Source organism: Nannospalax galili, unplaced genomic scaffold (assembly GCF_000622305.1).
Source record: "Nannospalax galili isolate Female #2095 unplaced genomic scaffold, S.galili_v1.0 scaffold530, whole genome shotgun sequence".
Taxonomy (NCBI): Eukaryota; Metazoa; Chordata; class Mammalia; order Rodentia; family Spalacidae; genus Nannospalax; species Nannospalax galili.
Window position 1 is genome coordinate 1,201,163 of NW_008328331.1, and position 24,303 is coordinate 1,225,465.

The following is a 24,303-nucleotide window of genomic DNA, read 5'->3' on the forward strand; positions in this document are numbered from 1 at the left end:
ATTAACAGATTTCACAACTGTACTGACCAATTCCTTGCCATTCAAGTTATGGCAAAAATGTGTCCAAGTCTGCCACACATTATAAACTGAATACCACAGTCCCACACCAAGGTTATGTCTGGGCTTGCAATTGTTCTCCATTTTCCTTTTGTTTCTATCAACAGTTTCATCTTTCATGATTTCAAAATTAATTCAACTAATCTGAACCCATGGCCCTTCTTGTTTCCTGCATTTCCTGTATACAAAGATCAAAGAAATATACAGCTTTCAAGACACATTAAGACAGGATTCAAATGCAAGTGTTTTATAGCAAAAACAATGTAATCCTTTTTCTAAATTCTTCCCAATCATGAAAAACTAAACACCAGTAATCCTTTCTTCCAATCAAGCAGAACAAGGACATAGCATTACCCACCAGGTCAATTGTACCTGGTACAGACAACAGAGTTCACAGCCACCAACCACTGGGTGAAGTTGAGGTGCTCTCATCACCTAGCTCCTGACTACAACAAAACACATCAGTGAAAATCAAGTCAAAACAGTATGATTCCATCTTGTTTGCTTTTGGGGTCTAACAAACAGAAAGCAGGCAAGGTGAATCAACACCTATACCTTAAAGTTGACAAGGAACATCATGTTCAATTTCATCATGTCTTGAAGGGCTTAAGAACAGAGTTCTGTCCACCAGTGGGAACTGTTCAAATACAGGAATTGCCCAGTGGCATAGAGCACAGTTTACAACGTTTCTGTAGCTGGCACTGAGGGCTGCAAGAATAAACTTTCATAGATTCTCATCCGGGCCCACTTGGACATCCTCTTCTATCTGCACATGAAAAGTATTCAGCTTTTGCTTGGGGAAGTGAGTGAAGAGCTCAGAGAGGTCTAGTCACAGGAGGAACTGTACAGGGGTGTCAAAGTGTCCCCACCCACACACCTGTGCACAGATAACCCAGTTGAAGTGTAATCAAAGTGGACATTTCTGCACATGTGACCCCTGCCATGGCCTTGTGAGACTCAAGATGAATGGCAATCTTCAAGAATTTCCCAAGGTATCTGGAGGAGCAGGGACCAATGAAATGGGTTGGGAAGAGGATGGAGTAACCAGCCAGTGGGTGGAGTCCAGCCAGGGGAGCCACAAGGGGAGTGGGCCCCATAGGCACAGCACCAACAGCCTTTTCCTGGGAGTTCTGGAGGGGAGGTCATGGTTCAGACCTTTCTGGGGCTTGTTCTGGGGCCTGCATGTTTTTTGCCTCCTCCCCAGCCTCCTCTGGAGGCCTCCCCATGTTCTTTTCTGACCCAGACTTCTTTTTCTCATCCTGCATTCATTTCACCTGGTACCAGTCTGTGTCCTCCTTTAAGTGGCCCTGACTTAGATTTTTGGAGAGCAGAAAAGGAAGGAGTTTAGAGTTTAGAGTTTAGAAATAAGAAACAGAGCCAGACCTACAACAGGTAAGGAATGTGTTCTTCATTCAGGAATCACAGTAAAGGACAGAACCCTTGCTGTAGGACTAGGGCATCTGCAACTAAGGAGAGGAGGGAAGTTTGGGCTTATACATGAATTTCATTAAGCACAGCTGCAGGAATTTGCTCAATGCCAGGGTCTGCTGTCCTTGGGTGATTGAAGGTCCTCCTCCCAAGATTATTTTCTCGGGCAGGGCCTCTAAATGAGACAGGTTGGCTCCACAAAGTCTCCTTTAGTCCTGGGAGTGACCAGTTGATAAGGCTTGAGCAAGACCAGGCTGCCAGTTTAGGGCCAGTTGGTCACTTTAAGGGATTTATAGTTTTATGGCTTCCCTTAATGAAGCTATGGCTCCCCTGCAATTCACACATTCTGTCACTGCCCACAGTAGCAGGAGCAAAAGGGGAAGACTGGGTCTTGTGCTTCTTGATCCAAATGTTCTGGCAGCACTGCTTTTCCTCCCGGCTGCCCGCCCAGCAATACAGTTGAACTATACCAGGATGCTGTTCTCCCACTTGTAGAAGCACTGAAAGTTGCACACCACATTCTGGTAGTCATCCTTCTCCAAGTCCACCAGCCTCCCCAAGCTGAGCTCAGGAACGTGGCACAGGGGGCTTTGTTCTCAGCATCTCCCGCACTGAAGCCCCCCACCCCCCTCTGCCCGGGTGTTGGCGACTCTGGTCCCAGCACCCCCTGGACCACCTAGCCCAGCTATGCTGCCCCATTGCTGGCCACCACTGCCAGGCCCCTCCCCCCTCTATTTTCCTGCTCATCCTGGCTGTTGTTGGAGTTTTTGTTTTTGCCTTGGCCTTTGCTGGTCTTCCATTTGGGCATTGTGCCTCATGCATCTGCTGAGGCAGTTCAGGAATAGCACCTGTGCTGCTCTCCTCAGGTGACCACACGTGGTCCACACCATCCCTGCCAGGCCGCTGAGCCCTTCCTGACTCCCAGGAGCATACTACCCTAGGTGTGCAGCCACAAGGGCGCAGCAGGGGTTCGGGTTGTGTTTTCTCTGTTCTTTCTTAACATAAGCCTTTAAGGCTTTAAGATTTTTCTCCCACAATAGCTTCAGCCAAACTTTGATATACCACATTTAATCATAATTTATTTAAATTATGTTCTTATTTCTATTATGATCTTTCTTTGCTCCACAGGCTCTTGAGAAAATTCTGTTTCATTTCAAAATGAACAAGGATTTTCTGACTTTTTTTCTTTTTCTTTTTTTTTTTTAATGTGTATGAGTGTATTGCCTGCATGTATGTGAGTGCACCCGTGTCGTACAATGCCTCAGAGGTCAGAAGAGGGCTTTGGATTCCCCTGGAACTGGAGTTAAGGACAGTTCATAGCCACCATGTGGGTGCTGGGAATCGAACCCAGGTCCTCTGCAAGAGCAGTCAGTGCTCTTAACTGCTAAGCCATCTCTCCAGCCCCCGGATTTTCTGACTTTTATTTCTCATTGACTGTCCAAAAATGAGAAAATTCCATGCATGGGGTTTTATGCTTCAGAAATACTGAGGCTTCAGCATATGACTGATGTGTCAGTAGGCCTTAGTGCAATCCCAGCATCTGCAGTGTCACCTGAGCAGTCCTCTACGTCCATTAGGTGAGTTCTGCTAATGACCTCTTGTAACTTTTATGTAAATAGTAATTTTAAAGTGTTCGTGTATCATTTACATCTGAGAAAAGGAGACTCAGATCCCCTACACTGGTAACAATTTTGTCTTTTCCTCCATTTCATTCTACAAAACTTTATCTATTTTGAAGCTATATTGCTTGGTACATATAAGTTAAGACATTTTGGAGAAAACATGAAACAGCTCTTTTCATTTTTGTGGGAGATTGACCCACTGTCTCCTTCCACTGGTCCATTGACCTTATGAAGAGAAGCTTCTGGTACCTGTTGGTAACTACTGCTGAGACAAGCCTTTCCACTCCTCTACCTGTGGAGGCAACCTGTGGGAGGTATGGACATAAAAATACTGTTCTCCCCGATAGGGAATAAGAGATCACTTTTTCTAGAACAAAGTTCGACAGATTTAGGATGAGCTACATGAAGAATTTATGACATTGATGAATGATATCTCTTCCTTTCCTTCCAAACATGGGATCAGATCAAAATGAAGGCAACAGATTTATTCCCAGTGGCAAGGGACAGTCAAGATCAAACAACCTGATAAATCAGAGGTGTCTCCAGAGAATGCTGTTCAGGGACATAAGGGGAGGTCATCAAAATCCAAATGACATCATGCTGGGCCTGATAACCTTTCCCTGTAATCCCAGTACTTGGGAAGCTGAAGCAGGAAGCTCATAACTTATTGAAGCCAGGCTGGGCTTCATAGCTAGACCTTCTGTCTCAAAGCCAACAATCAAAAACTGAGTCTCTCAGGATGGTAGAGGCTGTGCAACATTGCCTCTGGTTCAAACAAAGAACTGTGGGCACTGGAAGTTGTGCTCTTTGCTGTGTTCAAAGTGAAGGGTCTGAAAATGCAGAGTAATAAAACCTTTAACCCGAGAAGCAGAACTATAATCCAAGAAAGCATCAACATCACCACCAGTGCAGCCACGGCCAGTGCCAATACCTGCAGATGGGCAACAGACCAGCAGCCAAAATGAAGGCTTGACTATCGACCTGAAGAATTTTAAGAAACCAGGAGAGAAGCCCTTCACTCAATGTAGCTGTCTCTCTGGGCAATCTTCCCCCTGACATCACTGAGGAGGAAATGAGGAAACTTTTTGAGAAATATGGGAAAGCAGGCAAAGTTTTTATTCATAAGGATAAAGGCTTTGGCTTTATCGTCTTGGAAACATGAACCCTAGCAGAAATTGCCAGAGTGGAGCTGGACAATATGCCACTCCATGGAAAACAGCTGCATGTGCACTTTGCCTGCCACAGCGCATCCCTTACTGTTCACAACCTTCCTCAGTAGGTGTCCAACGAACTGTTGGAAGGAGCCTTTTCTGTGTTTGGCCAGGTGGAGAGGAACATAGTCATTGTGGATGATGGAGGAAGGACTTCAGAAAAAGGCATTGTTAAGTTCCTGAAAAAGCCAACTGCTCAGGAAGCTCTGGACAGAAGCATTGAAGGCTCCTTCTCGCTAACCAGATTTCTTCAATTACCGTGGAGCCCATCGACCAATTAGATGATGAAGAGGGACTTCCATAGAACTTGATTATATAAAACCAGCAATTTCACCAGGAACAGGAGCTGCCACTAAGATCTGCACAGCCTGGGTCCTTTGGGTATGAGTATGCCATGTGCTGGAAGGCACTCACTGAGATGGAGAAGCATCAGCAGGACCAAGTGGGCCACATTGTCAGAAAAGCTCATGAAAACTCAAGATGGAGATGGAGGCAGCTTGCCACAAGCACCAGGTCATGCTAATGAGGCTGGATGTGATGAGGCACCAAGAAGAACTTCGGAGAATGGAAGAGCTACACAACCAGAGGTTCAAAAACAAAATCAAGCTAGAGCTCAGGCAGGAGGAGGAACACAGACGCTATGATGCAGAATGAGGCAGCAAGAGATGATGCAGCAACAACAGGAGGATTCAAGGGAACCTTCCCTGATGCCAGAGAGCAAGAGATAAGGATGGACCAGATGGCTATGGGAGATGCTGTGGGCATAAACAGTAGAGGCATATGGCCCCTGCTCCCTTGTCAGCTGGTATCCCAGCTCCTCCAGGACCTGCCACTATGATGCTGGATGGAACCTAGGGATTGACTCTACCAATAACAAAGTTTTGGCCAAACTGCTGCAATGGAAAGAACTGGAGCAATTGGAACTCCTGCATTCAACTGTAGAACTCCTGGAGCTGAACTTTCTCCAAACAAATGCCACTGCTGATGCTAACAAAGTTGCAGTCTAGTTCCCCACAACCCTTAAAAGGACCCTTTTTGGATTAACCAGAATTCTACCCGGAAACCTGTTAGGGATACCACCCAATAGTTAGGTCTTCCCCGCCTGTAGTACTCGAGGGAATATGCTTGGAGGCAGAGGGTAAGGGAGGGGTGGCATTTAACAAATTAAACTCTGTGGTATATTGCTAAATCAATTTGGTGTGGTGCATTCCTGAAATATCACATGATTGTTGAGGGACTGCAGAATCAGCAAAATGGACTCAGAGATCAGTAAATCTTGATCATTCTGGGTTTTTTGGTTGGCTGTTTGCCTCCCCCCCATCATAGTTTAATTACGCTTTCTCATCCTTATTCCCCTCAATCCTATAGACACTGCCTCATACACTACACAAACCAAAATGTCCCCCAATGACCTAGCCCCATTCCTCCATTTTCTCCCAGGGGAGAATTCTGACATGTCCACAGAGGTTCCAGCGTATGGACAGTTCTGTTATATCTCATATATTACTCCTTCATGTCCTAAGGAAGACATTTTCTCTTACAGATTTTCATTTTACTATATCTTTAAAAACATCTTGTGTTAACGTGCCTTCATCTTGTTCTTGTGTAAAGACCACCCAAGATTGACCTTTTGTGTCTTGATGTTACTGTTCACAGTTTTTCTTGATAGGGGAAATGTTAAGGGAACTGTTCTGGGGAACAGGGTAGTTGTATGCTGAAGGTCCGGCGGTAGCTGTTAACCTTGCCTATCTATCTTGGGTAGCTACACCATGCATTTTTTTATTGGTATACCATGTTTAATTTGTTCCTGATAACTTAATTTTATAATTTTTTTCTGAGAAATGGAGCAGTAATTCAGTAAAAGAAAACCTGAGTCTCTTGTGTCAGCCTTTTCAAAAATTACTAAAGCCAAGAACTCTATAAAAGAGATGGTGCTTATGCATGGTGACATGACACTGAATCAATGTGATCTGACCTTGGCTCTGTTGGTATTCTTTTTATTTTAATTTGAGACATAGGCATATTTTACCTCAAGATTCAGGGTTAAACAAACAAAGACTGCAGAAATGTAACTATCCTGGCACATGCCCCTCCATTGACTACCAGATAATTGAAACAGTGCATCCCAGAAATTGCAATATCCCCAGGAATTTCATGCTGACAGAAGGAAAATACTGACTCTGATGCTGTCCAGACAAAGAAATTGTTTCCCAGAAAGAGATTTCCTATAATTCTGACAATTTGTCAAATCACCTTGCAGGAGAGACGGGAGCAGATAATGATGGGTCAGTGATGAGCAGGACCACAGCTTAAGACTGCTTGGTTTTTCAAAATTCTTCCCTTCTGTTTAAACTTAAATCTCACATCAAAACCCCAAAGATGGACTTAGGGAAGGGTCACTGGATCTCTTTATTGTTAGGGTTGTCAGTGCCCAAGCTTTGACTCTTGAGAATTGTGGTTATGTGTACCTGGGAGATTCCAAGTCCATAAACAGTTATATATAAGTAGCTCTCTGGGGGTGTCTGGGAGACAGGTGTGGAATTGGGTCTGGTATGTCACAGCCACCATTTTTAGTGAGCCATGGTCTTTATAGGTGAATGCAGATGGGGAGGGGGCTGAATACAGCACACAGGAATCTTAGTACTCTCTGAATATGAACAAGTCCAGAAATTCTTAGGTAAATCTATAGCTCTCTGGAGTTCTGGTTCTTAAAAAACTTACATCAATTATTCCTTACCACCCCATGAATCACAGAGTTATATCCATTGGGCCTGATTCTTGGCCGGTGTTGCTGCAGGACATGAGGTGGGGGCACCTTCCACAGAGGCAGGGACCTCTGCTCTGTACAGAATCAAAGTAATTGAAACTAAAATTTCTTGTTATTTTAACAGTCTATCAAGAACATCAATTTTAGGTAGAAGGCCCCTGGGTTCTGACCCTCATCCCCTATTTCATATGCCCCTGAGATGCTGGTACACAGGTCAGGTAGGACCACCCTGTGCTTCCATGGAGAACCACTACCCTCTAGTGGCCATATGATAAAGTGCGCCACTGGAAAAATAGCTTCAGTAACTTCCTGACATACCGTCAGTCAGGGCGGGACACACCAATGGTGGTGTTTCATGCTTTTGTAAGTCACCCCCTCCTGGATGTCAAACTATGCAAAACCCAAATAGAAGGTAATCTGTCAGTTTGTCAGCCCTAGGACCTCAGAGGGCACAGGTGCATGGGTCTCTCAAGAATGGGGAGGAGAAAATATAGTGAAACAATTGGTGTAGAGCAGCTGGATCGATGAACCACAGGAGTTCGGGAAAAACGTGGGGATGTGGGCCTTGGAAAACACTGTGGTTCAGCAGCGTCCAGGGAGCCAATCAAAAGGGAGTTGGATTCAGATTCCCAAATCCAAAAGGGCGGAGATTGGCGCACAAGGCGTTCTATGAGGTATCGCGATCCATCCCAGAGAAGCTGGTAGGAACCCAGGGGAGAAGGTGGCCACCCCTGGAAGGCTTAACGGGGTTAGTGGAGGTCACATGGGTTATACAATGGATCATAAAATATGTGACTAAAGTGACACAGGCCACACAGATAGAGATGGACTCAAAAGGGGACATCTCCGGGTCACAGCCATCCTTGAAATGTGGGAAAATAGCTCAGTTACTTGAAAAAAAGGGGCCACTGCTACATGTGTCTGAAAACTCATTAAAGATTACAGAGAACCTAGAAAAAAATTTACAAACCTTGGACACAAGAGGGGAATCCAGAGAAATGGCCTGGGCACTTTTATGTGTAATTAAAGATTTGTCCACTACAAAGGCAACTGCCTCAGGGGAGGCTAAAAAGACTAAGGAGTTACTGGTAAATTCAGTCTCAGCATAACTTGCATAAGGTTAGGGGACCAGGAGTCAAAGGACCCAAGAAAAAAGACAGATAATAATGAGAAAAGAAACAACCTAGAAATAAAAGTAGCTAAAGCTGCCCCTCAGATTCAACTTCTAATACAAAAAGAGAAAAAAGTTAACAATACTGTAGCTAGGAGAAAATGCTCCACACTGGAGCTGTTGGGATTAGGAAAGACTTTCAAACAAGGGATTAAAGAGCCCCTCACCATGTGTCTTGTGAGGGTATGGGACATGGGAGCAAACAATGTCAGTCTAAGTCCTTCAGAAGCATCTCAGCTGAGTTATATAACCACCCATCCGTCCTTGAGACATAGGCTGTTTAACCTAGGCCAATACAGGAGGGAGCAGTCCCTAATGGAATGGCTTGTGCAAGGTATTAAAGATACATGGTCCTCACCAATGGAGACTCCCATGATTAGCAGGGGCTGGAGGACTATAAAAGAGGGACAGGTGTTACTGAGAGAACTAGGTATGAGAAAAGCAATATATAATGCCCAGTTCACTGGGGCAGACAGGGCTCTGTTCACCAGAGATATAAAGGAAAGCTTAATTCAACTGGGACCTCGAGAATGTGGCTTGCTAACACTAAGAGGAACAAAGAGGGAGGGGGTGGGAGCAGGAATGAGAATTTTTGCTGGCAAGACCCGTCAGCATAATGGTGTGACAGGGAAAGCAAAGGTGGGATTGGCAAAGAGAAAGACGAGCTCAGAGAGTAAAGAAAATCAGCAGAGAACCTTGGACAGTTCACCATTCCATTTGAGGAAGCTGTCTAAGTCTGTTACGATATTGAAACTGAAAGTTTTGAATTTTGGCCAGTAGTGGCCATTGTTGAATAGGTACTGAGGCCAGATTTGGACCAAAAGCCAGATAAGGGCAGCCAGTCTGAGGTCTCCCAAGTGGAGAGCTTTTAGATTAGCCCAGAAATAGGCTAAGGGTGTGTCCTTTGGAGCCCATGGCGAGTTTGGGAGCAAGGCAAAAATGGAACGGAGGTCAGATCCAGCCCTCCAAGACATCCCTCAAGATTCAGATTGACTGGAAATGGGTCTGGTGTCTAGGAGGGAGTGTCCCCTGCCTTAGACACCAGGTGGTCCAGGTCAAAGAAAAAGGGCCCAGTGGGAGCCTCCTGGAGCCTCTTCAGGCTTCTTAGGACCAACAGAAAATGGTGGAACTTCTAGAGTTCCTGAGACCTAGTTGGGGCACTTCTGAGTTCAGCCCTCAATGGATTACTTTGTCCTGGCATAGTGGGTGTGAAGAAGAGGTGAATGGTGAATAGTCTCAAGTCTGGAGGTCAGAGGGTCTGAGAAGAAGAAAGAACATGAAGGGATGGAGAGAGGGGAGAGTGAAGGACCATCCTGGTCCCTTTCTGAGAGCCCAAGCTGGGTTTACACATAACAGAATAGATAAGAATGATAGGAAAGTCAAGGAGGTCCCAGTAAGGAGGGTCTGGAGCCACCATGGAGGGGGGCACTACAAAAACCCTCCTTGGTTTTAGCACCAAATGTCAGATTTTGGAGCACAGAATACAGAAACTATAGGAGAGAAAAGAAAATGACCACATCTGACCTGTGTTTATTTAGCACAATGAGAGACAGCAACCTTCCCTTGGGATGGAGACTGCTGCAAGGGGAAGAGGGGCTGGTTAGAGTCTTAGATAAGGCAGCAGCTACAAGGGGATTTGGGGTGGGGGACAGCTGCTGCAGGGAAGATGGGTTACAGGGGAGATTTATCATTGGTCGTTCTTGTGTTTTCTCTTGGGATACGTATATGTGGCCTGTCTGGATACCCAGGCAGGGGGAAAGAGGAAGTCCCCAATATAGAAATGGATGGTTGGGGGACCAGATGTTCCTTGGTCAGGGGTCCTATGTTATGATAGTTTCCTTCACTCATCCTCCTCTTCCTCCCTCTTCCTTCTTGTTTACCTGTGATTTGTGGTTTTGCTCTTTTTACAGTGTCCCACCCAGAGTACCTGAAAGTTCGATCCCCATGTGGGTGAGGGGTTTTTTTTTTTTTTTTTTTTTTTTTTTTTTTTTTTCTCAGGTCCTAAGCCATTTTCCCAGACATAAAACCCTAGCCTTTTACATAATCAAGGATAACCAAAAAAGAATCACCAGTATTGCAACCTGGAGATGGTACTTTATTTGCATATTTTTTAAATTGTGGATTCCAATAATTAAAATCGTTTGGGAAAAAAAATGGTACTCTGTGGTGGTTTGAATGAAAATGTCCCCCATAGGCTCCAAGTATTTGGACATTTTGTCCCCAGATGGTGGTGCTGTTTTGGGAGGTTTTAGAAGGTGTGGCTATCCTGGAGGAAGCACGTCACTGGGAGTGGGCTTAGAGAATTCTTAAGGCTTGCTGGACCTCCAGTTGCTTCCTCTTGCTTCCTGTGCCTGTGTGATGATGTGAGAGCTTAGCTTCTGCTGTTCCTGGTCCAGCCACCTCCAGCCACCGTGCCTCCCTGCCATGATGGACTGTAATTCCCCTGGAACTGTAAACTCAAATAAACTCTTCCTTCTATAAGTTGCTTGGGTCAGTGTTTCTATCATAGCAACAGAAAAGTGACTAATACCCACTCTGATTAAACTACATTTTATGTCTTGACGGACTCCTTGGACAATCTTGAATTTTCACCACTTCCCACCCAGCTTTTTCCTTTACCAACATGCAAGTTCTTTTCCTTTCCTTCCAGCCAGACTGGCAGATGGGAGAAGCAGGTGGTGCCTTCCTTGTCAGTAGTGCTTGATTCTTCAATGTTAAGGGGTAGCACAGTCATTTAAACTTGATCCAACCTCTTTGTATCTTACAAAGTTAAACTAAAAGAAGTAAAATAGGGGCTGGAGAGATGGCTCAGCAGTGAAGAACACTGGTTGTTCCAGTCCCAGGGGATCCGACAGCCTCTTCTGACCTCCGTGGGCATTGCATGACACAGGTGCATTTACCTACATGCAGACAATACACACATACACATAAAAAAATAATAAATAACAATTTTTAAAAATCTCCTTATTAGAGGCTGAGCCACCTAAGCCTTTTGGAAGTAAAGTCCCAGAAGTCGAACATGGAACATGGATTTGGTGTTTTCCCTGATGGTTTTTGGTCTTGTTTTGGTCTGGTATTTCTTCACTATGCCTCTATTCCTCCCTTTTGGAATGGTAACATGTATTCAGTTCCACTGTATGTTGGGAGTATATTCTTTGTCTTTTGATTTTACAAGGGCTTACAATTAAGCAATTTCCCTCAGTCTCAGAAGAGACTTTGGACTGTGGACTTTTGAGTAGTATTGACTATGGGGACTTCTAAGGTTGGACTAAAATGCATTTTGCATTTTATATGGTCATGAGCCTATGGGGGCCAAGGGGTGGAATGTGATGGTTTGAATGAAAATGTCCCCCATAGGCTCCAAGTATTTGGACATTTTGTCCCCAGTGGTGGTGCTGTTTTTGGAGGTCTTAGAAGGTGTGGCTCTGCTGGAGGAAGCACGTCACTTGGGGCCGGTTTAGAGAGTTCTTAAGCCTTGTAGGATCTTCAGTTGCTCTCGTTTCCTGTGCCTGCTTGAAGATGAGAGAGCTTAGCTTCCGCTCCACCTCCAGCCCCCTCTGCCACCATGCCTCCCCGCTGTGATGGACTCTTGCCCCTTTGGACCTGTAAGCTCAAATAAACTCTTCCTTCGATGTAAAAAATATATATCTCCTTATTTTTTCTTATTTCTTTTTTCTTGTGTGTTGATTGTTGGATTGTTGTTCAGATATTAAGGTTAATAAAATTTATTGTTTGCTCATTTAAATTGCATGATTTAGGCATGAAGTCTTCTCTCCACGTAGGATAACTCTAGCATGTTTATGTGCAGAATGCAGTCCCAAGCCAAGGCCCCCAGTCACAGAAGGAGGTCTCTTGAAGGCCATCCTGAGGGCAAGAGATGCAAACTCCACCAGTGTAAGCACAGGGCCCTGTGCGACACAAAGCCCCAAAGACTCAGGTACATGGACTCTGAGGTCAGGAAGGCCAAGTATCATGGACAGAAGTTTCCACTTTGCCTTGAGCGCCTGGTCTGTTGAACTGAACAGCAGCCCCCTCTCAGAGTAGGCTGAAGTCAATTTAATTATAAAGCATGTCATTCTCACTAACCCTTATCCGCAAGCTGTGCACACACTGACTACACCTTGTATGAATATGCATTGCAGAACTGGAAAAGAGGGAATACAGTTCAGGCAGCACTTTAATCCCCTGAACATGTTTAAACAGATAATTTCCATAAAAAATTACTAGACTTTTCACAATCTGGGGATGGTCAACAAATGATAAGCCAAGCTCATGGCAATTTTACACATTAGTCTGTGGGAATGACTTGAATGCAATATAATAGTTTACCATGTATAGGCAACACTCCACAGGGCAAAATCAGAAATGAATCACTGCAGGCCTCATCCCATGCATGAAAGAGGCTGCCTCCCATTTAGAGGAGAGTGGATGAAGGCAGGGCCCCCTCAAGGTGTAGGACAGCTCATTTAGGCTGTCTGGTGAGGGTGGGCCCATCCACCACAGATATTTAGATTGGGTAACGGTTATACACATCTGGGTGCCCCAGGCACAAGGATGCACATGGACAGTCCATGTTGCAATATGAGAAGGTGAGCTGTACATGGCAGCTAGCCTCAGAGCTAGGGTGTCCAGTGGTTCTGATGCCTGGTTACTGTGGTCAAGCTGGGGAAAACTGCTCCTTGGCTTGGGGTTGGACACAGGCTTCCCAGGTGAATATGGAGGGCCACCTAGCAGAAGGAACAGAGCAAGCAGTGGACAAAGGTGGTGGCAGCAGTGGCCTTCCATCCTCATACAAAAGGAAAAATAAGTTATTCACTCACATGACATAGATTACCCATCAGTATGTGATGAAAATCTTCAAGGTTTCATAAAATATTACTGCTAGTAAACTAACTCAACAGAATCATGCAGAAAATTCCAGTACCTGACAGAAAGGGTCCATCAAACAAAGCTCACTTCAGTGCACAATGTAAAGATGAAGTGAGAGCTTCACTTTGAAAACAGCATCAGCAGTAAAATTAGTTGATGAGTACTTTTAAATGGAGTGAGTACTTTAAATGGCCCTGGAGTACTGCCAGGGCCACTGAGCACCCTGAAGTGTGTTAAATATTATTTTAACCAAAAAATATTTAAAGAAGGGGTTGGAGAGATGGCTCAGCAGTTAAGAGCACCCAGGTTTAATTGGTGGGTAACATGGTGGGTAACCAGTTCCAGGGGAATCCGATGCCCTCTTCTGACCTTTGCAGGCATTGCATGACATGGGTACACCTGCCTATATGCAAGCAATATACTCATACACATAATAAATAAAAATAATATTTTAGGGCTGGAGAGATGGCTCAGCGGTTAAGAGCACTGACTGCTCTTGCAGAGGACCCGGGTTTGATTCCCAGCACCCACATGGCAGCTACAAACCATCCTTAACTTCAGTTCCAGGGAAATCCAAAGCTGTCTTCTGACCTCCGAGGCATTGCACTACACGGGTGCACTCACATACATGCAGGCAATACATTCATACACATAAAAAATAAAAATAAAAGGCCACGTGTGGTGGCGCACACCTTTAATCCCAGCACTCAGGAGGCAGAGGCAGGCAGATTTCTGTGAGTTCAAGGCCAGCCTGGTCTACACAGTGAGTACCAGGACAGCTGGGGCTACAGGGAGACCCTGTCTCAAAAAGACCAAAAACAAAACAAAACAAAAACACCCCACAGAAAAGCCCTAAGTACACGATTGCCAGTTTCAAATCCTACTGCAAGAAGCTGTTGTCAGCAAAGTGAGACACAAGCAAGAGGGTCCACAGATCAACGGAACAAAACGAGAGCACAAAAATGAATCTCTTTAGTCAGAAATGATTCTGAGGTGTGGTGATCAGATCTCACTATGGATACTGGCAGTCTTGGAATTCGCCCTGTAGCTCAGGCTGCCTTCTATCTCCTGCCTCAGCCCTCTAGGCGCTGAAGACCACAGGTTTTCACTAAACCCCCAGCACAAAGTGATTTTTATGCTGGCAGATGTTTCCTGCCACAAGAGTCACTATGATCAGTAGACGACTTGCCCTGTACAGGGCTGTGAACTCCTGGGTTAAAAAGCTAGGCAAGGGCTGGAGAGATGGCTCAGCAGTTAAGAGCACTGACTGTTCTTACAGAAGACCCGGGTTTGAATCCCAGCACCCATGTGGCAGCTAACTCCAGTTCCAGGGGATCTGACAGCTTCTTCTGTCCTCCGCAGTCATTGCATGACACAGGTACACTTACCTACGTGCAGGCAATACATCCATACACAGACCCCAATCTTATTGTGCTGGATAGCTTTAGTGTCAGCTTAACACACCTGAGTTGAGGGAGCCTCAATTGGGGAATTGCCTCCATTGAACTGGCCTGTGGCCATGTTTGTGGGGCATTTTCTTGATTGTTGAGTGATGTGGGAGGGCCCAGCCCACTGTGGGTAGTGCCACCCCTGGGCAGGTGGGCCTGTGTTGGATTAGAGAGCAAGCCAGTAAGCACCATTCCTCCATGGCCTGTGCTCTAGCTCCTGCTTCCAGGTTCCTACCCTGAGTTCCTACCTTGGGCTCCCTGATGAACTGTGACCTGGGAGATGTAAGCTGAATAAACCCTTTCCTCCCCAAGTTGGTAGTGGTCAGAGTATTTTGTCACAGCAATGAAGAACAAACTAGGACACTTATCTAAAGGAATATTGACAACTGATTGCTGCTGGGTCAGGAACAGCTGATCTTCCTAAAACAAGGCTTTCTAGATAGGTTGATTAGATTCAGCAGATGAACAAGCACTGGGGAATGGCTGGGGGGTACCGACAACACAGTGGACAGTAACAGGGAGTATATGGGCTCCAATGTGTGGGAGGGGGAGGTTATGGGAGGGTGCCATTTGGGAAGGGGGTATATAGATGAATAAGATTGTGTGAGATGTTCTGTATTATATACACACAAAAAAGCCAACAAATAAAAAAAAAGACATATTTGAGGAGGAAGCATAAAAATGTACTTCATGTTAAAATGTTACCAGTGAAATCTACCTAATGACTTTATATCCATACTCAGGTACTAAGGATCCAAATGTAACCGACTGTGACTAGTAATAATCAGATACATAGAGATTAAAGAAACATATGCAAACATCTAAGTGTCAGTAGCATTAAAAATATAGGAAACAGCATATTTTATTTTTTAATATTTATTTTTATTTTATGTGTATGAGTGTATTGCCTGCATGTATGTGAGTGCACCCATGTTGTACAATGCTGCAGAGGTCAGAAGAGGGCTTCAGAGACCCCTGGAACTGGAGTTAAGGATGGTTCATAGCTGCCATGTGGGTGCTGGGAATTGAGCCAGGGTCCTCTGCCAAGAGCAGTCAGCGCTCTTAACCGCTGAACCATCTCTCCAGCCCAAAACAGCAGATTTAAAATGAAATGGAGATCTTCTTTAAAGGGTAAAAACTCATTCAATTTTATGTCTTACAGGGTTTATACTGAGTTCAATATTGAACAACTGTATTAATTCAACTGTGAACCTAAAAATTTATAGCCACTTTTGAAAGAGATGTATCCTTGCTCTGGAATGTGTTACTGAATATGTTAAAGCTGTAATGAAATACTTCTTCTAATCGTGTGCTTATTAAATAAAAACAAATAAAAATAAAAGTACTTAAAAATATTAAAAAAAAAAAAAAGCTGGGCAGAGGCCAGTGCTGACAAGGAAAGACAGGTTTGAGTGCAAGAAATGGTTGATGAGGACAGGGTGGGACCCAAAACAGGCTCCAAAGCACAATTCGCAGTGAAAATTAAAATGCTTAATAAGAATTTCATTGAACTGGTAGGTGAGGTTCTTGAAGTCTTTCTCATCTGTCTTCCTGTGATCTCTTAGATCAAAAAAAAAAAAACAAAAAACAAAGAAAAAGCTCAAAAAATGACCAGTTGTGGGTATACTTTGTGGATACATAGTGTAGAAATGTCCTCAGAATTGAAACAGTCCTTCCAGGAAGGACAAGAGAGGCTCATGAGACTGAGGAATAAGCAGATTTCAAGAGACTGGGAAAGCAGAAACAAGCAAGGTCCACAGCCCCCTTTTGCATCCCACAAGGTTTCAGAAGTTGGAAACCCTGCTGGGGAGGAGACGCTGACCTGCCAGGCTGCCTGCAAGTCCAGCAGAGAGCTCTGGGACTGCAGCTTTCCTGAGTCAGTGCCAGACTGGCATCTGGGCTTTTCAGTGATGCAGCTGCCTTTCGAGGGAGCCTGCTACTGAAACTTCCCCACACTACTGACAGGAAGAGCAATTAATTCATTGGTTCACCAGGTTGAACTGTGATGTTTTACATTGGTCTGTCATGGATTCCCTAGCTGGGGGTGATTTGAGTCCCATCTTCCCCCTCAGTCTCCCACAACAGGAGAGGCTTAGGAAGTTGTGGACTGCTTCCTCCAGGAGGGAAATGTTCAGTCTCCTGTGGCAGAAGGACAAGCACCTGAAAACTTTGAGGCCTGTGCTGTATGGGCCTTAATCCCATTCAGGAGAGGGAGCCCACAGGGCACAATCACCTCTTACAGGCTCCATCTTTCAATAAGGTAACACTGGCAACAACTAGATTTTGGACCTATACAGACCTTAATCTTTTTCATGTGGCTTCTCCCCTTTAACCTTCAGTATGCCATGCAGAACCTCAGCTGAGTGGGCAGAGTTCTAAGTAAGTATAAGCAAGATGCAGAGTCTGCCAAGGGAGCTTAGGGCAGTGGGATTATTCTGTATGATGCTGTAAAGGATGTCAATAAACACCTGTCCAGACCCATAGAATGTGCAACACTATGAGTGAACCTGAGTGTCAGCAAAGTCTTTGGGTGATAATAATGCATCTATACGGGTCCTCAGTTGTAACAACACTCATGTGCCTTATAAAGACAAAAACACAGCAACAAACTTATTGTTGTGAAAGTACATGGCATCTTGCCAAGTGTCCTTTCCTAATGTTCAACCATGACATGTTCACCATAGAGCAGTTGGAGGGTTCAGTGAGGAAGAAAAAAGTCCCTCTTGTCTTTAGGACAAGCCCTCACTAAAGCAATTGTAATCCAGACACTGACAATTACTCACCTAATTGTTCACATGCTGAGCGTCCCTTGAGTAAAATGATTGGGATCAGAAGTGTTTTGGATTTCTGATTTTTGTTCCCTGGATTTTGGAGAATCTCCATATCAATGGTCACATCCAATTCAAATGACAGAATCTGGTCAGTGACCCTAACTAAGCATCTGTGCATGGTCAATGGTTTCAGCTGCCTCAGTCCAATCCCAAGCTACTCTATATTACATAAGACATACAGAATATGTAATATCTGAGCCAGGTGGATTGTAAGAAATGTTGCGGGAACTTCTGGAAATCAAGAAACCAATAGCTGGTCCAGGTGAAGGAGAGAAAGTTTATTTATGCCAGTGGGCTGACACCTGAATTATTCCATAATGGCCCAGCTCAAGTTTTTAGGGAAATTTATAGTCAACTCATTTGCAAGAGTTTAAGCTAGCAAGTAGTGTATACTAGTAATTAAGTAAGTGGTTACACATACACACTCAGTCACAAAAGATCACAAGACAAAAGATCACAAGAATGCAGCAGTTTGGCAAAAAGATTTCAATGGTTCAGGAAAAAACTGAAGGGAAGGCAAGATTCCTGTTTACCTTTCTCATTCTTTTCTTCTTTTTATCTTATCTTGAGCCCCTTCAGGGTCCAAAGTTCTTAGCAACTATCTTATTGTTGATGAATTACTATCACAGAAATATTATTAGTCTTTTCTTTCAAACTCTGTACAACTTGAACACCTAGGGGGCTGGAGAGATGGCTCAGAAGTTAAGAGCACTGGCTGCTCTTGCAGAGGAGCCGGTTTTAGTTCCCAGCATCCACATGGCAGCTAACAACCGTCCCTTGCTCCAGTTCCAGGGGAATTCAACACCCTCTTCTGAGCTGTGAGGGCACTGCATGACATGGGTATACTTACGCACATGCAGGTAATAATACACTTGCACACATAAAATAATAAAAATATTTTTAAAAGGCCAGACATGGTGATGCATGCCTTTAATCCCAGCACTTGGGAGGCAGAGACAGGCAGATCTCTGTGAGTTCAAGGCCAGCCTGGTCTACATAGTGAGTTCCAGGACAGCTGGGGCTTCAAAAAAAAAATTTTTTTTAAAGAAAAAGAAAAGGCCAGAGGCATTCCTGTGCCTGATGGCCTGGGGCAGTGGAGCTCTTCTCCCTTTGTGCTGAATCTTTTGAACTAGCCAACTAGGAAAGACTGTGAGGACCCCAGCCAATGGGGAAAAGATGCAGTACCTCTTCCATTAGGGATAAAAGCCTACTAAGCTTCTGGGTCCTGTGTGCTTGCTGAATCTGACTGAACCTTTTGCAAAAATAAAATCTACCCTGTTGAGTTACTTGTACTTCATCTGAGTGTTCTTTGTGTGGTATTGATGGGCTCTTTGACCTCAGATTTTATTTCTAACAGAATGAATACTCTCCAGTACCCCAACAGCCCCACAAAGGTTTGTAATTGCTTTGTAATTCAGGATATGCCTGAATCTGGGCAATTATAGCCAATGGTATAGCTTTGGTTTTGCCTGACCATACAATTCCCAAGAATTAACGGATAAACCAGTCCCCTCTTATGCTTTGGAGTTAGTTGTTCACTGTCCATCCCTGTGATCCAGGGGAGCTCTCAGACTCACATCTGCTGACTCCAAATATGCTAGAGAATCGGAGGTTAACAAAATATCAATACAACGATACAATGCAACAGTTTGGAGCTATTTCCAGGATGCCAGGTCTTTAGCCATCAAACCAGGATAAATGGTGGTGCTATATAAATACCTCCGGGGCAAACCAACAGACGTCTTTAGTTTACCTTCCCAGATGAACATATTAGAAATATGTTCAGAGTTGCAAAGGAGGGAACCACCCAATTAAAGCATCTGCACAAGGCAAACCTTTACTTCTGATCAGAAGGGTCCACTACTCAGAAAAGAGATATGGAGAAGCAAGCACAGGAAATGGGATGGGACACGTTTTTATCCTAAGTCCTAACACAATACTATTGTGTCTTTTCCCCATTGGCTAGGGTCTGACCTCACAGTCTTTCCTGGTTGGCTATATTCCACTCCTCCTCTCTGCATCTTTTTCAGATGGTTTTCCTTCTGGTATAGAAGCTGTGGTGGTAGCCTGAGTGTGAGTAGGAAGATTGAGAGTGTGTTGCTGTAGGGCCAGCATAGGGTTCCTGGGCTCTAAATGGCTCAGCAGCCTATGCTTAGAGTGACCAGCCTGCTGAAGGAAAGACTTGTCCTGATTGACCAGTTCCAGCCCATGCCAAGACATACAGAGTGAAGTCAACCCTTCCAGACCCTGAGGGTGTGTCCTGAGAGCCCTCAGAGGGAAGACAGGAAGTCAGGCAAACCCAGTACATGAAGTTCAGAGGTTGAAGGTCATCCTTGGATACACTGAGAGTTCAAGGCAAGCCTTGGGTACATGAGACATGAGACATAAGACCCTGTCTCAAAAAAAAAAAAATTCTTGTAGAAGAAGAATCAGTTTCATCATGCAAATCTGGGCTCACAGGCCTTGAGAAGGGATGTGTCTCAGGAAAATTGTCAGGCAGGCAAAGCAAATATATCAAACTACGTCACCTGTGAAGTGTCGCCTTCACCTAATTTATAATTCATAACTTGAAATATTTATTATTTGCCTATAAATAACATGTTGGACTATAAAGACATGCTGCCTCAGCTACTTGTGCAACCTCCAGTGAATTAGCTATCTCTGGGCTTTCCAACAGACTTAAGTTACAAAAGTTCTCTGCAATGCATTCAAGCTACTCAAGCACCCTCCAATGTAGGAATTCTACCTACCCAAGGGCCTTCCTGTGTATTCAAGGTACCTGAGTGCTGTCCAATGAATCCTAGCTACCTGCCAGGCCTCCAGTGAATGACTGCATGACTTGGTTGTTAATTGGAGGCACAGTAGTATGGGATACATGAATGGTAGACATCAGGGAATGCATTCTGGGTTGATGTCCATTTCTTGATTTGTCTTTGGAAAAGTTATTTAATGTCAAGTCTGCATTCTCACAGCTATTGAAATGGAGACAACTACTTCATCTCTGTAAATTAGTGTTAATATATGTAGATTTAGAAGAGGATCTGGCCTGATAGCTGGTAAGTGCTGCATAGGTTATGTTATAAATGATAAAGAATCACCATTATTTTAGGTATAAAGAATTCAGGCAGTGATATAATGTAAAAAGTAACCAATTCTTTTATGATAAAGGAATAAAAGACAACAAACTGAATAATAATAATGATAATAACTGAGCATCTCCTGTATGCCAGGGACCATGCTGAGACATTTGATACCTCATTTAATCATTACAACCTCACGAGATGGGTGCTGTTAGTATCTGTTTCTGAGGGGAGAAGAGAGGCAGAGAGGTGACTTGTTCAAGGTTGCAGGTCTTTGGCAGTCTTGAACCCTGATGTCCCATCATGAGTCCAGACTCGATTCTTACAACCTGCAACTAACTTCCTCTTATAGGAGCCTGCACCTCCAACAGGCATAGGCTCACCTACTGCCCCTCGGTTCAGACCCACACAGCTGACCACACCTATGCTTACGTCCTTATTACCTTCTCCCCACCCTCCTAACGCTCCCAAAGCCCGTTTAAACTTCTGGCCCTGTCTCCGACCCCACCCCTCGAGCCTGGGCCCACCATATGACCACGCCTACTGCCTCATTCTCCGCCCCCTCCAGGGCTGCCACACCCACAGTCCCAAACCCAGAGCCTGAGACCCTGCTTCGGCTCCACGCCCGTCCCTCCCCTGGACACACCCCTCCCCATTGGCCACGCCCGCCCCGAGAGCCTGGCGACTCCAGGCCCGCTCTGGCCCCGCCCCCGGCCTCGCAGTCACGGTCCGCGGTCCCTGCGCTTGGAGTCGCCATTTTGCTCCTAGGACGCTGTCTGGAGCGCCCGCTTACTTCCTTTGGCTTTCGAGGCTGCGGCGAGGCCGGGCTGGATCTAGACCAGGTAGGCGGGCGGAAGCGTGCGGCGGGCGTCGGCGGCCAGGTGCACTCGGGTGACCCTCAGAGCCTGGTGGGTCGCGGCCGGCGGGTTCCGGGGCCAGCGGGGTTCCGGGCCAGCGCCCGCCCGGTCGTGATCCTGGCTGCGCCGCGTGTTGGGGCCCGCGGTCCCCCCGGCGCCGCAGCTCTCATCCCCGGCCAGCTCCCTACGCGGACCGCGGTGTAGCCTGGCCCTGCTGCTGGGCATTGTGGGGTCCACAAAAGGAAGGTTGTGCTCGGCTCCGGAGGGGAACCGAGGTGCAGTGTCAGACACCACCTGAACGAGTTGTTAGCGTGCTTACGAAGATTTGCTTTTCTTACTTTAATCTAGGCACAATTTGAATGTCTAGCTTTTGTGAGGAGTGCGAGAATGCTGAACGGGGCTTCGGGGGCTGAGGAAGTGTGAGTTCTAGTGACCTGGGGTTTTGAGGGGTTGGGGTTTTTGACGGTTCTGGGGTGGAGCGCAAGGCACTGCAAGCTAAACCAGCGCCCAGCCGTTTAGCCAACCCTAGACCTGGTGTGTTTACGAATTTAAATGCAGGAATAAAAATCCCGGAGGTTACTGAGCCCCACTGTAGGACCACTTTCTTGTCTTATCCTCTAGCTGCTCAGATTTGTACCGTCGTTACCCAGCTTTTGCATAAAGTTGAATGTTATATTCAATAGCTGTCCTGAGTTTTAATTGCCCCATGAAGGATTGCCACACAGGGCCAGTGTTTGTGCTCTTAAAAAATCTTGCACTTACCTCATTGAACGTAACTCTGCCCTTTCCTTGGGATAAATTCCAAGAAGTGGAAACATGAAGTCACAATTCTGTGTTTTTTCTTTGGTATTTAATAGGAATCTTTTTCCTAAATGATATTTTTCAAAATCTGGATGTTTGATTCAGCTAATTGGAGGTCACCAGGTTGCCAAGTCATTTTCTGTGTGGGCCAAGACCATTCAACCTATTGTACACAAGGAATTGTGTACCACAAATCAGACCCATACTGAGCTCTGTCCCTTAGAGGCCACAGTCTTAAGTAGAAAGGCTGAAAGTGGGAGGTGCGTTTACCAAGCACGATTTTGTTTAAAGATCTGAAAAGTAAAGATAACCCTGTCTTCATATTAAAACCACTTCCCCAGGCCTAAAATAGGCTTAAATCTAGTACCTGCTTCACTGGTTATCACAAAAAATCAGAACTCTCTTAAGTATTAGCCATCAGAAACCTTTCTGATAATAGGTGAGCCAAGTGCCAGGGCTGCAGAAGAGGAAGGATAATGCAGTTTTTCTCAGTATTGACTTTTATTTTGAACAGAGGCCTCCTGCAGGGAGCACCCACTCTTCACTGAGGTACACTTCCAGGCCATCTCCTCAATGTCAGATTTTGGTTTTGGCCCCTATCCTGTACATTGTAGGCAAGTGCTCTATCACTGAAACAGATTTTCTTGGAGTGAGGTGCATCACTAGTAAAAGTAAGTTTGTATACTCTTTGATGCATTTTTGTTGACAAATGGCTTCTAAGTTTGTTTGCTATTACATTTTGGTTGGGGAAGCTTTTTACCAGGCCTCCATCTTAGTTGTCGGGAAGGTTCAGTGAACCTAAGATGTGCCCCAGGTCTGTTGCAGTGAAGCCCAACCTGTCTTCTAGCAATCCTTTTTTTTTTTCCTTAATTTAAAAAAATGTTTTGAGCCAGGCATGGTGGCACATGCCTTTAATCCCAGCACTCAGGAGGCAGAGGCAGGTGGATCTTTGTGAGTTCAAGGCCAGCCTGATCTATATAGTGAGTTCAGGCCAGCTGGGACTACAGTGAGACCCTGTCTCAAAAAGACCAAAAAAAAAAGTTTTGATTTATTTATTTTTATTTTATATGTATGAGTGTTTTGCCTGGGTGTATATAAGTGCACTTTTGTACAATGCCAGTGGAGGCCAGAAAGGGTGTCAGATCCCCTGGAACTGGAGTTACAGATGATTGTTAGCTGCTGGGTGCTGGGAACTGAACCTAGCTCCTCTGCAAGAGCCATCTTAACTGCTGAGCCATGTCTCTGGCCTCTTAACTTTTTTTTTTTAAGAAGCATATTGTTTTAAGATTTATTTATTTTAATTTTATGAGCATTGGTGTTTTGCCTGCTTGTATGTATGCAGTGTGAATGCAGTGCCTGCAGAGGCCAGAAGAGGGCCATGGATGGTGTGGAAATGGAGATACAGACAGTTGTAAGCTACTATGTGGGTGCTGGGTACTGAACCCAAGGTCCTCTACAAGAGCAATAAGTGCTCCTAATTGTAGAACCATCTCTCCAGCCCTTCTCTAGCCATAGATGGTGTTGGTTACACAGTGGATGCTTTCAAGGGAAAATGGCCAGTCTCAGTGAGAGCCCTCCTTGACTGTAGTATGAATGCAGAAATATGGGTGGTTTTTAAATGAGGGTCTCCATCCAAGAGCAGGTATTCTTAACTGCTGAGCCATCTCTCCAGCCCATGATTTGCTTTTTAGAAGTTACTGAGATTCTCTGGAAAGGGTGTTTTCACCCATGCTATAAATAATCCTCACATATTCTGAAGTAAATTTAGGTTAAACATGAAAAAGTACTTGTAGCACATGGGAAAGTGGGAACATTGTACTCCATTTCACACTAAAACTGCACTAATGAGCACCCTGTGCTGGTGACCCTGCTGAGCCCAGTCTGTTCCTGAGGTTGGTCTCTGGGAACATGGTAAGAAGCACAGTTGGAATTTTGCACAGGAGGAGGGAGGCTGGAAGCAGCCCTTCGAGGTGGACAGCTTGTGAGTAGAGCAGTCAGAATGACTCTTTGGGTACTCTTTCAGTGCATGCCCCTCTTCATCCTACTGTTTGAGGATGGCTTACATTAAGATTTTTTTACTATTATTATTTTTTGTCTTTTTGAAGCAGGGTCTCCCTGTAAGCCCCAGCTGTCCTGGAACTCACTGTGTGACCAGGCTGGC

The 24,303-nt window shown here is 45.0% G+C and overlaps 1 protein-coding gene and 2 pseudogenes across 4 annotated transcripts in view; 2 read left to right on the forward strand and 1 right to left on the reverse strand.

Annotated features, from left to right (window-relative positions):
* Positions 1-613: 613 nt before the first annotated feature.
* LOC103728723 lies at positions 614-2,293 on the reverse strand (annotated as a pseudogene).
* Positions 2,294-3,943: 1,650 nt separating this feature from the next.
* LOC103728732 lies at positions 3,944-5,303 on the forward strand (annotated as a pseudogene).
* Positions 5,304-21,176: 15,873 nt separating this feature from the next.
* Prpsap2 (phosphoribosyl pyrophosphate synthetase associated protein 2) overlaps positions 21,177-24,303 on the forward strand; it is a 45,513-nt gene continuing 42,386 nt past the window's right edge. For 2 of the 4 annotated variants that reach the window (XM_017795919.2, XM_008825616.3), the window contains exon 1: positions 21,177-21,326. The gene's annotated coding sequence lies outside the window, so the exon portion shown is untranslated. The remainder of the gene's footprint in view (positions 21,327-24,303) is intronic. The other 2 variants (XM_017795928.2, XM_008825681.2) reach the window with 2 other exon arrangements.